Raw genomic sequence first — 13,066 nt, 5'->3', positions numbered from 1 at the left:
GGGATGAGTCAAGGGAGAGATACATGAGGGAGAATTTAGTAGGGGTGTTTAGGAGATCATAGTAGTAAACTGAGGTTTGGGGTGAGCCAGGAGGGATAGAGGAGGGAAGAGTCTAGGAAGGGTTATTTTGGAGAACATAGGCCCATATTTATACTTTGTCAGCTCTGCTAAAAAAGTATAAATATGGGCCATATTATTAGAATGAGGTTTGGGATGAGTCAGAGAGTGGAGATACAGGATAGATTGAGGGAGGTAAACGGTGAGACAGTGTAGTGCATTGGAGAGCGTGATTATTTTTTGCCTTTTTTTTCTCTTGTACTGTAGGACTAAAATAATAAATATATAGATACATGATATAGAAAGTGAATATATGTGTGAGGAACATAATATATATATATATATTTACCTATTCTGATAGATAAACAACATAGAAACATAGAGACTCATAAGCATGTATTTAAACAACTAATATAGAAACTATGCAATCACCTATGTACATGTTAAGCGTAGAATAATATATATATATATATATATATATATATATATATATATATATATATCTATATGAGTATATATATATTTATATTTATATAGTGACAGATAGATAGATAGATAGATAGATAGATAGATAGATAGATAGATAGATAGAGCTATAAATATAGTTAACCATAAGTAATATATACATTTGTTAAGCAGGCCTAAAAAGTATGTATATATTTTAAGAAAAAAACATAGTTATACATATTTGTACAAGAAATAACCATATCTAGATATATACATAGAATGAAATGACAAATGTTTACAAACACATGGGTATGCAGTACATTGCTGCTTGAGTATTGTGATTATGTAGGAAAGAGCCAACTCTTGAGTAGTCTTCTGAAGATAAGATAGTTATCCATGGATCCTATATTTGTGGGTAAGGAATGCCATAGTTTGGTCGCTTGGTAAGAGGAAGATGTACCATTTATTACCTTTTTCCCATATGGTGGGGGTTTAAGGCAAAGTGCCAATCTTGAGCCGAGGTTCCTTTGTTGAATATATTTGGTGATTTTATTCCTGATGAAAAGTGGTCCTGTTCCATGTATTACTTTGTGGGTGATACAAAGCAGCTTGAAGGTGGATCTTCAGACAACCAGTAACCCAAGTAGGGCCCTCAAGCCAGGGGAGATTGTGGGCTTGTGGCTTTACATGTAGGAGTAGTCTTGCAGCAGAGGTCTGAATCCCTTGTTGTCTTTTCATAGAAGATAGAAATGATCCATGGTAGAGGCCATTAGCATTACCCAGTTTAGACAGTAAAAGAGAGATAGTAGCCTTGACCTTGTGGGGAAATCCCAGGTGGGGGAAGATGCATTGCAGAGTTTTTATGGTAATGAAGCTTGGTCTTGATAATCTGTCCACTTGGGCATTCATTGTTAACTTGGAGTCCATGGTAATTCCAAGATTTCTTACTATCCTAGATATTTTAGGAGGTGGTCCAAGATCATCAGGGCAGGTGCAGAGTGAGTCATAATTTTTCCATTTGCCATATATGAGTATTTCTGTTTTGGAAGAATTTAGTTTGAGACTGTAGATGTGTGAGTTTTCAATGTCTTTGGTGCATTCCAGTTTAAGGAGTATTTGTGTGTCATCTTCATAGTTGTTGCATGTAAGCTGAAATTCATTTATCATTGGCAGTAATGATTTCATGTAGATGTTGAAAAGCATGGGTCAGATGATTGAGCCTTGAGAGACCACTGCTTTTGTGAAGTACAGTGTGGATGGGAAAGGGGGAGTATGGATGACATTTGTCCTGTTTTGAAGGTAGGATGTGATCCAGTTGAGAGCAGTCCCCTCTATGCTGGCTTCGTAGAGTCTTTGTATTAGGGTGTCATGGTCAACTGTGTCGAAGGCAGCTGAGAGGTCCAAGAGAAGTATTGCGGCAACTCCATTGTGGTCTACTGTGTTTTTAAGGTCATCCCAGATGGCGATGAGAGCACGTTCTGTTCTCTTCTTGGGAGGAATCCAGTTTGGTAGTCTGAACGTATGGAGTTATCTTCAATGAATTGTTATATCTGGGTGAACGCTGCTCTTTCTATCAGTTTGCCCAGGAAAAGTTAATTTGTAATTGATCTGTAGTTGTTGGGGTCATGCAGATCAAGGTTTGTTTTTTAATAATGTTCATATTTATGCCTTTTTTTAGGTCTTTTGGAAAGGTTTGCGTAGTTAAAGAATTATTGACGATTCTTCCTACTGGTGTGGCAGCAGAATTAGATAAATGAATGTTCTTGAAATTGTTTGTTGGACAAGGGTCAGAAGGGTGACCAGAAGGCTTGCTTGCTTTGACCAGGTCCATAAATTCACTTTGTGATATTTGTTTGAAGGAATGCAGTGCTTGGGTTGGCTTAATCTTGGAGGGGATTTTTGGAAATGGGTTGGTGCTGGTGCTTTGGTAGTATAATGATTTGCTACTTTGTCTGTGAGTTCTTCAGTGATGGGATGAGTTCCTTCTGGGCATTTAGGTTTACAAAATTTGGTGAGAATTTTATAAAATTCTTTATTTGCAGATTTAGCATTTTGAGTTCTGACCGGATAGTAAATTTTTTAGATATTTGATTGTTGATTTGTATATTCTGTTAAGTAGGTTTGAGTAGGTGAAGTTTGTCTTGATTACTGTTTGTTTTCAGCCAGGTTTGTTTCAGCCTTCTGATTTGTTGTTTTATCTTTTTTAAGTCAAAATGACCCCCCTCATTTTGTTCCTTTATAAATGAAGGGGCATATTTATACTCTGTTTGTGCTAAATTAGCATTTTTTTATGCGTAAACTTAACTCCATATTTATATTTGACGCTAGACCTGTCTAGCATCAAAAAAGTGGAGTTAAAGTCATTTTTTGGATGCGTGAAACCACCTTTCATCTATGAGATGCAATGTAGGCGTTCCTGTCCCAAAAATGACTCAAAGCCCCTTATTCATCTTTCTGTGCAAAAAAGGTGCACAGGTGGGAGGCGGTCCTAAATATTGGCACTAAGCCTGCTTAGTGCCATTATTTAACGCCTGGGCCTGGGTCAGGGTAGGGGACTTGTGGACCCATTTCCATAGTCAAACACCATGGAAAGAGCTGACAGGTGCCCACCGCAAGCCCCAGGAACACCCCCACCCACACCAGAGGATGGGGGACCCTATCCCAGGTAAGTAGGGTAAGTATTTAAAAAACAAATTTAAAGTGCCATTGTGTGCTCTGAAATGGCCCCCCACATGGCATTGGGTGCAATGGGCATGCCCAGGGGACCCTTGTCCCCTTTGCTGGCCACTGGGGTGGTGGGCATGACTCCTGTCTTTTATAAGACAGGAGTCATGTGGTATGGATGGGTTTGGTCAGGAAATGACGCGAGGCTGGTTAAAGGCATTTTATTTGCTCTAACCAGCCTAGCGTCATTTTTTGGTGCAACACCCCCTTCCCCCATTAAACCACCCCCACCTGGCTTCTGATATTTTCCCAGTCGATAGCCCACCCTTTGCGTCGGCTTGCGGGATTCCATAAATCTGGCACCCGGCTGGTGCTCTGGAATGACGCAAGCCGGTGCTATACTTTTTGATGCAAAACTGCATTTGCACAGTTTTGCATCAAAAAGTATAAATATGGGCCAAAATGTTTTAAGTTGTACCAGTTTGATTCAATCAAGATAGCTTTAGGTGTGCCAGTCTTTTGTCATAAGTAAGGCTGTTAGCACTCTAGTTATAACACTCTGGGAGAATGAAGTAGAACACCTGGAAATCAACTGACAGGCTGCTCATGTTGGAAGTACATGTTTTACTGAGAATGTCAGACTTCGTTCTCATACGGTTCAGAAATGGCGCAAACTCCAATATATTGATGTTTGACCTGTCTAACATCAAAATATAAATATGGAGCTAGTTTTGCGCTAAATTTGCGCAAAAACAAATGATGCAAATTCGGCACAAGTGAAGTATAAATGTGCCCCTATGTTTTTTCTATTGAAAACTGACATGTTTTTTGTCAAAGTGCCAAGCTGTGGATTTTGGCCTCTAGCTCAGCCGGCACACAGGAAAACCTACAAAACCCACACACTTTTCAAAACTAGATACCTAGGGGAACCCAGGATGGGGTGACTTGTGGGGCTCTCACCAGGTTCTATAACCCACAATCCTTTGCAAACCTCAAAATGTGACAAAAAAATACTTTTTCATCACATTTTGGTGATGGAAAGTTCTGGAATCTGAGAGGAGCTACAAACTTCCTTTCACCCAGCATTTTCCCAAGTCTCTGGAGAAAAATGGTACGTCACTTGTGTGGGTAGGGCTAGTGGCCACGAATGGTAAGGGTCCAAAACACAACATGGACACAACAAAATTATCTATTACAGAACTATGGCGGTCATTCTGACCTTGGCGGGCGGCTACTGCCGCCCGCCAGGCGGGAACCGCCAAGCGGCCGCCATACAGCCACAATAACGCGGCCCACATTCCAACATTCCCGCCGGCCCAGTGGGAATGAGGCCGCAACACAGGAGCCGGCTCCAAATGGAGCCGGCGGTGTTGCGGCCGTGCGACGGGTGCAGTTGCACCCGTCGCGCTTTTCACTGTCTGCCATGCAGACAGTGAAAAGCAGGCTGGGGCCCTGTTAGGGGGCCCCTGCACTGCCCATGCCAGTGGCATGGGCAGTGCAGGGGCCCCGAGGGGCCCCAGGACACCCCTTACCGCCAGCCTCTTCCTGGCGGTGTAAACCGCCAGAAACAGGCTGGTGGTAAGGGGGTCATAATCCCCAGGGCAGCGCTGCTTGCAGCGCTGCCCTGGCGTATTATCACCGCCGGGGGAAAACCGGCGGGACACCGCCGGCCCCAGCGGTGCGACCGCGGCTTTACCGCCGCGGTCAGAATGGGAAATGAAGCACCGCCAACCTGTTGGCGGTGCTTCCGTCATTCTTGCCCTGGCGGTCCGAGACCGCCAGGGTCAGAATGACCCCCTATCTGTTTTTGCTAGGGGTCACCTGCGTTTTTTCATGGGCTCTGCAGCCATCTACGGAAACCTACCAAGCCCAGACATTTTTGAAAACTAGACACCTGGTGGAGCCCAAGAAGGTGTGGCTTGTGTGAATTCCCCAACATTTCCTTACCCAGAATCCCCTGCAAACCTCAAATTTAGCAATTTTTTTACATTTTCCTCACATTTCTGTGTGGGAACACCGCACCAGCAGAAATGTCCTACAACCCAACATTCCCCTTGGTCTCCCGATAAAGACAATACCTCACTTGTGTGGGTGGCCCAAGTGCCTGCAACAGGAAAAGGCCAAAAACGTGTAGAGATTGAGGGGATGTCACAGCGAGTTGATAAGCACATTTTTTAATACATTTTTAGGCTGACTCTGCTTTGGGGACCGACACAAGTGAGGTATTATTTTACTTGGGAGGCCGAGGGGAATGCTGGGTGGTAGGAAATTTGTGTCTGAGTCACTATGCATAAGGTATGTGGCTCCTACCTAAGCTATGTTGGAGCACAGCATGAAAAGCCTAATCAGCCCTACAGGATTCCCCCATAGGAAGACATTATCCCCCATACCTGAGCAAGGAAGCCTGTTGTCTATACAGACACCATCCCCATGTAGGCCAGGTAACCAGTAGTCTCAGAAAGCAGCTGTAGCAAAGTCAATCAGCATGCATTTGTGGTAATCTGGCTAGAATCTCCCTCTAACATGCATGGGATACAGAAGTGTTTTTATAATAAAATAGTTGATGTTCTAAGAAAATCTAAGAAAATGTCCCTACATAAGGATGTGTGTATTTCTGTGAACATTGGAGTTGCAGTGTACCACTTTGCCTGCAAACCTCTCGTTACAGCCTTGAGGAAAGCACAAAGTGAAAAGAATGTCTTGCTAAGAAATGCAATGCTTTCCTGGGTGTATTTGCTAAAATAACATGCCCAGAGACATCACTAAATGACTAAATAACAATGCGAGTTAAAAGTCTTGAATATATCTGAAAGACTGGGATGACATATCATTTATTATGGAATCTGGACCGTGTCTAACTGCACTATTTACAATGCAATGTCCAAATCTTTGTCTTCTAGGCAGATCTCCCCCATTCAACCAGGGTGAGGTTGACAGATTTTGGGACCCCAATATAAACCGTAAGTATAATAAGTACATGGATGAAGCTTTGTACCATTGCCATGTGTATTGAGAGGTATCAATCACCTGCAAACAATTTACACACAGTGTGCCAACACAACAGAACTTGGCCACAAATTAATTTTGAATAGACAATGAGGCATGTCATTTTGAATGTAGGGGCAGTGTAAGCATGTCCACAGGTTAGATGCATGTTTACACCTCTGGTGATGTTAGCATATCTATAGTCTTGATGCATTTGGTACATTAACCATCATCTGCTGCATAATCTGCAGATGTTCAACACAATTAAATGTCATTGTATCAAAAATGGCACAACCATAACAAATCTTGCTTCCACAGGTGTAGTAGCAAAATTAAATTAAAGTTGCTAAGCTTGTTTGGGCAGGTTTCTGTTTCATATGTCCATATTTGTGTTTGCCACAGGTGTTGATGATGTGTAATAATAATACACAGACACTGTTACCAAGCATTAACAGGAAGGTATCATGAAATCACAGGAATACAAAATGTGACAATATGCCACATATATTCCTTCATCACACAGCATACTCTTCTCACACATGCTGCATACATTTGACCTCTCCTGCTACATAATACCAGTGTGACTGACTATAGGTGTGGCTAGAGATACCTGCCGCTTAACACATAAAATATTTGTTGATATATACCTGTCCCTGTAGCTGTGTGTCAAATCAAAATCCAAATTGTTAAATCATGTAGGAAAGTGTCAACAGGGTGGCCATCACAATGTAACCATTTTACTGTGATAGATGCTGTAAATGTATTTGTGATAGGGCAAAGTTTTACCCAATCATGGATTTGACCCATGACAGAAAACATGTCAACATGGGTTTCTGTAAGGGTGTTAGTACATTATAAGAAGGACTTAAAATTCTTCATTTACTTAACTTACCCCGAGGGATGACTGTTGTAATCCAGTCTCAGGGGTACTTGAGCCTCCCTCAGAGTAGTCCATGTCATCACTGTGTGAAATAGTGTGACAGAGAAACATTTACACTGATGCCCTGGAGGCTGTAGGGATGTAGGCCTGCTATTCTAGGTAACCACAGTGAGTACAATCATTACCAGAATGCCTGACAGATGCACATTGTGAGTGTGGATATACACATGGCAGGGTTTTGGTAATACGGCTTTGCAGGTCTTCAATGGATGTCAGCCTTTATATCTCTGTGCAATGTGCATTTTATGGAGCACCCTGTGGTAATGTAATTGCTGTTAAAGCTATGTAATGCGAGTAGGCCTCAATGCATTGATTCAGTATAATTGGCATGGTAAAGCCAAAATCATGCCCCATATCTCCTCTCTCCATTTCATGGGAGGCATTCATACAATGCAAGGTGGATGGTAATGTTGCTCCACTGTGTAAAAGTTCACATGCAGGAATGCAGTGACTAAGCAGCATAGAGTGCATTACTTTGCTCACCAACTGGTGGGCTACGTTATACTGGCTAGCACCAACGCAGTCAACCTGCATCATGGTTCAATGGTTCCTGCATTATTCGCCACAAATTTCTTGTACAGATGAGTACTCCAGCATGCATACACACTACTGAGATGCATTGTATTTAAAATGGGCGCTGATGAATGCAACCATGGGAGAATGAGTGTATAGAAATATGTTTAAGTAAAGGTCAACATGGTATTGCTACAAGTGTATACCAGAAGCTATATGTCAGATTTCATTGCATTTGCCTGAGGGTAAATTGGTGAAATGTAATCCAGTAATGTTTTGCAGGAGGTAGTTAACAACCCTACATCCATCTATTGACTTCCTGACACTGATTAAGTAAAGTCAGCAATGTGTGCTGCCTTGTGAAACTCCAGATGAGTTATGCAGAGGTACACTACCTGGACCGGCTTAACTTTTTAACTTTCAAGTATGTTGATGAGTACGTTTCAGCCCAATTGCATGATGCAATACCACCACCTAAAGTTTCAATATCTGGATTGTGTGTTTAAATTTCAATTAACACATTATCATGTGTTACTCACTGTTCAGAAAGATATAGTTGCAATCATATTGTCACCACATTTCCATATTCTACCCCTACAGTGACCGCACTTCACAGTTTGCCTTGTTCAAGTAGGCGATGTATTTGTGTTGAAGGGGTAGTGTACGTATCTCTAGCTCAAATTTTGGTGTTGGTCTGGACAGCCACAAATGACTGTATAAAAATGTCAGCCTATTTTTACACACATCATGTACATTTACAACTTGAGCTCATATTTGTTTCCTTTACTTCCCTAGATAACATGCTGACAAGGAAAAAACATTTACATTGCGGAAAGAATGTTACCAGCCACATTGTGAAGGCTTTCAGATAGATGGGCTATCTTTATGAAAGTGTCATGGCATATGGACACAGCTCAATCCATCCAGTGTTGAGACAATTGCGAAGGGTGACCAGCAGTGGCAGCAGCCGTCCCCAATACAGGCCACACCCAGACTATCTACTGCCTCACGGACCAAAAACCCAGACGTCCCAGAGGATCGCTTTTCGAATCCTGTATTCTCTGGGAGTTGTGTAAAATTCATAGAAGGATGGAAGCATCCAGCAAGAGCAGGTGAGCTTGCTCGAACTAATGTTGAATTTTCAGGAGGCCATGGTGCAGGTTTTGGCGCTGATACAGGACTCTCCCTCTGGACATTCCGCTTCACTTTTCTCATTATGTAGTTTGCAATTTATTATTAGTCATAGTGTTAGTTAGGTTCTAGAATAGGTATAGTGGTGTTAGGTGATGCTTTTTAGATATTTATTTGGTAGTTAGATTTAAGTCTGTTTTTATACTCTTTGGTTTTTAAGTGGGTGGGAGTTGATGTTTTGTGTTTAGTAACATTATAAAGCAAACACAATACCAAATATCTTTGTTTAGGTTTACATGTATATTTATGACATGTTTAGGTGTAGTTGCTTTTTGTAGTGTACCAACCTATGACCCTCATCATAACAGAGGTGGTACTAACCACCTCTGTTAAAGTGGCAGTAATACCACCTACAGGCTGGCGGTAATTCCCATTGAATGAAGACCATGGCGTGATACCTCTCATAGACAGCTAATGTACCACACCAACCGCCAGGGCATTAACGCCACCAACCACGGCGGTAGCCATCTACAGCCAGGTGGAAGTCAAGTTACCGCCCACCATATTATGACATAGCATACCACCAGGATTTCCGGGGCATTAGCAATGCCATCAAAAGCCTGGTGAAAACATATTACAGAAAAGAAATTACTCACCGTCAAAACACATAGGACTCCGCAGCCGCCATGGAACCAGAACTCAAAGTCTTCCCAATGCTCTACCACGCTATGGCCGTCCAGGAGCACCAATGCCAACGAAGACAACACAGTGAGTACAGCCCCCTTGCACACAAGGGAGGGAGGGAGGAAAAGGAGAGTGACACACACATGCACAACACACACCATACACACACACACAACCAGCTGCACAGTACAGCGACAGTTACAGGACCTAGGAGCAAAGAATGTGCAGGGACACATACCTGTAGTACAACCACTGTAATTTACTGCCAACAGACACCATAATGAATAAATAAGTAACTATATACACGTCAATGTACAGATTGGGCCAATGGCCTGCCCAAAGTACTGAAGGGCCATATGGCCACAGGGCATCGTCCAAGCCCCAACTTGATTCCTGACATCATACGGACTCCACTGTTAAGGGCCATCATGTTGGAAATGGGCAGGCACCTCAGGGTGAAGGGGGGGTGGGGAGCACCTCAGCTGGAGTGGGTATTATGCCCACCAGTTCTGGATGGGGCTTCCTGCCCACAGTCTCTGGAGGGGGCTCCTTGCCCACTGGTTCTGGAGGGGGCATCTTGCCCACTGACCCTGGAGGGGAGTCTTTGGCCACTGGTTCTGGAGGGGACTCCTTGCCAACAGTCTCTGGAGGGGACTTCCTGCCACAGTCTCAGGAGGGGGCTTCTTTCCCACAGTCTCTGGAGGGGGCTTCCTGACCACAGTCTCTGGAGGGGGCTCTGGTTCAAAGGGTTGTGGGTGGGTGTGGTGTGTGAATTAGTGTCAGGTGTGTTATGCCAATGGTTTACCGCTGTTGAATGTCTGCTGTGGTGATTCGTGGGTCATAATGTGGAGGGCGTTGTTTTGTTGGTGTAATGGCGTGGGTGTTAGTACTGACAGTTTAACACTTCTCTTTGGTCAGGCGGATTTGTGTTTTTGGCAGTATTCTGTTGGTTTGGTGTGTGTGTCATAATATAGTGGACGGATGTTCGCCTCCATAGCAGTATGTTGGCGACCATCACTGCGGCAGTAAGCAGGATTTACCGCTAATGTCATAATTAGGGCCTATGTGCATTAAGGTAGGTTGGGGGTTGACGTTTACCTTGTCATTTGTGTCTAGTAATTAAGATAGTTTACGCTACATTTAGATCGTTTAGGCAAGTGTTAAGGTTAGTTAGTGTGGACTAGATAGGTGTATGTAGTTTAAGAGACTTTAAGTTAGTATAAGGTAGGGTTAAGGTTAGTTAGTGTAGCCTAAGTAGGTGTAGGTTGTTTAGACAGATTTTATAGCATTACTTTTTTTCTACTTTCATTAGACCATCATAATTTCATAATTAAGAGTTGGTATCATTGAGTATGTTGAATTGAGTATGTGATGTAGCTATTGACCTGCAATCTTTGAAGGTATATGTTGCTTTGTCAGTGGTATGTGGCCAACTATTAGTGTATCTCACATTTGAGTCAAGTATGGACCCTTTTCCATTCTTTAGGCTCCGTAGGTGGACTCATTCGGTGATTTTCCACACAGCACAACGCAGGTAGTCTCCAACTGTTGCACTCTGTTTGAATGTGATAAGGCAGGTATAGTTGGGATAGTTTTGTCACTTGTTGATCCCTGGCTGCGCTGGGACACACACTGGTGCCTTCCCTACTGCACACAACCTTGCACCATTGTGCAAGTAGGTCATTGTTGTTGACTGGTTAAAAATTATGAATGTATCCACACCCGCCTGGAGAACCTCCATCGTTATTGGCATTGACTACTTGCTAAGTGTGGTACTTCATGTAGCTCTTTTTGGTTAACTTCTATCAAAGTTTCATGCTCATAAGTCTCACATGTCCTCTTTCCTTGGGGAAATGTTGCATTGTTTCAGGTTCTGTGTATAGCTCTTATGCAAACATGTGTGTGTACAGTGTACAATAGATGTAATGTGAGTTTGCACTCACACTCAACGCACATGAAGTCTCTCAGTGGCAGAGGGACATATTTGCCCTACTTCTCTAAGTGTAGCATTATTCACCATTTATCAGTTGACACAAAGCCCCGACAAGGTGCTTCCCATTTCAACAAGGTGCTTACTGACAATCAAGGTATTGGATTGGCCTTGTGCATTCATGTGTGGCACAGGTATGATGCTAATTCTTGAGAAGTATGTGCATGGGTATCTTTTTTGGTACAACCATGCAAATATATGTACTGTAGAATCTCTTCAGTGTGAGCATTGAGGTTATCATATTTGGGTGATCATGTTGTCATGTTCACTGAGCTAGATATATGTGGATGAGTGAAACTGTATTGTGGCCTCACATACCCGACACATCCCATTTATAGCAGGTAAGTATTTGTGTATTTAGAAACAGTTTCTTACTGTGTCATTCAAGTGATTGCAGCTTGTTGTCACACTCTGACATTCCAGTGGGAGACAGCACATTCCTCATTATGCATTGCAGCAGATTTACTTGTTGTAGGTACATATCCAAAGGCATCATGTGCATGTGACCTTAGCTCAATCTTCTTGAGATGCTGAGAACTAGGTAATAATGGTATATGTAGTCCTTTTAGCAAAACACATGCAATACTCTTTGTGGTTTTAGGCAAATTGTTTTAAGAGTTATTTTTATATGAGATTGTAGGCGTCACACATTGTTTATTGGGTGTATAAATGTTTAATTTTGGGAAATACCAATACTCATGGATACCTTGGATGACCAGACACAGCCCATTTGGAAGACTTGTCATGTGACATTTTGAGGTAAGGAGTATTTCAGTGAGGGGGTACAAATTGCATTAGGGAAAGTATGGTTGTTTGAAAGTTCATCAACCAATCAATCAATAGGTCATCACTGTAGAGTGCGGCCTGTCACCCAAGAGAGTATCTAGGTGATTGCTACAGGCATCATTCGAAAAGACAGGTCTTGAGCCCTTTCTTGAAGTCGAAGGGAGAAGGTGAGGTGCAGGATTGGAGGAGGAGGGCATTCAATGCTTTGGTGGTGTGGTAGGTGGCATGACCTCTGGCATGGCAGCAGCATATGCAAGGTATCTGTGCGAGGGCATGGTGAGCAGAGTGGAGGTTCCTAGGAGGTCAGTGGAAGTGGAGGTAATGGTTAAAGTAGGTGGGTCCTTTGTAAGTGTGGGTCATGAGTTTGAAATGGCATCTCTACTGGATCAGAAGCTAGTGGAGGTCCTTCAAGTGCTGGGTGATATGGGTTCTCTTGGGGAGGTTGGGGACTAATCTGGCAGCTGCGTCCTGGATCGTCTGGAGTCTTAGCACGATTCCTGCATAGATTGCGTTGCTGCAGTCCAATTGACTGGTGATGAGGGCCTGAGTCACTGTTTTCCTGGCGCGGATGAGGAGTCCACAACTGGATAAGATCAACATGAGCACAAACAAAGAGTACAGTACTGAATGACAAAGGAAGTGGCATGATGCTTAACACAGGGCCACTAGGAAACTGTCCAGAAGTCACAGTCAAATTTTATCTGGCAGATTGCCGACAGAAACTGGGGAACTCCATATCTTCCTCCTCTGATGGGTGTTGAGCCTACCCTAAAGTTGGTTGTGATTGTATGGGAGGCATCTGAGGCACACACACATCCGAGGCAGACGTTGTGGCTCCCTGCCCCCATCTGGATTTGTCCATGCCAGTA

This window comes from Pleurodeles waltl, chromosome 11 (assembly GCF_031143425.1).
Source record: "Pleurodeles waltl isolate 20211129_DDA chromosome 11, aPleWal1.hap1.20221129, whole genome shotgun sequence".
NCBI lineage: Eukaryota > Metazoa > Chordata > Amphibia > Caudata > Salamandridae > Pleurodeles > Pleurodeles waltl.
Note: the sequence above shows the minus strand (reverse complement) of the source record.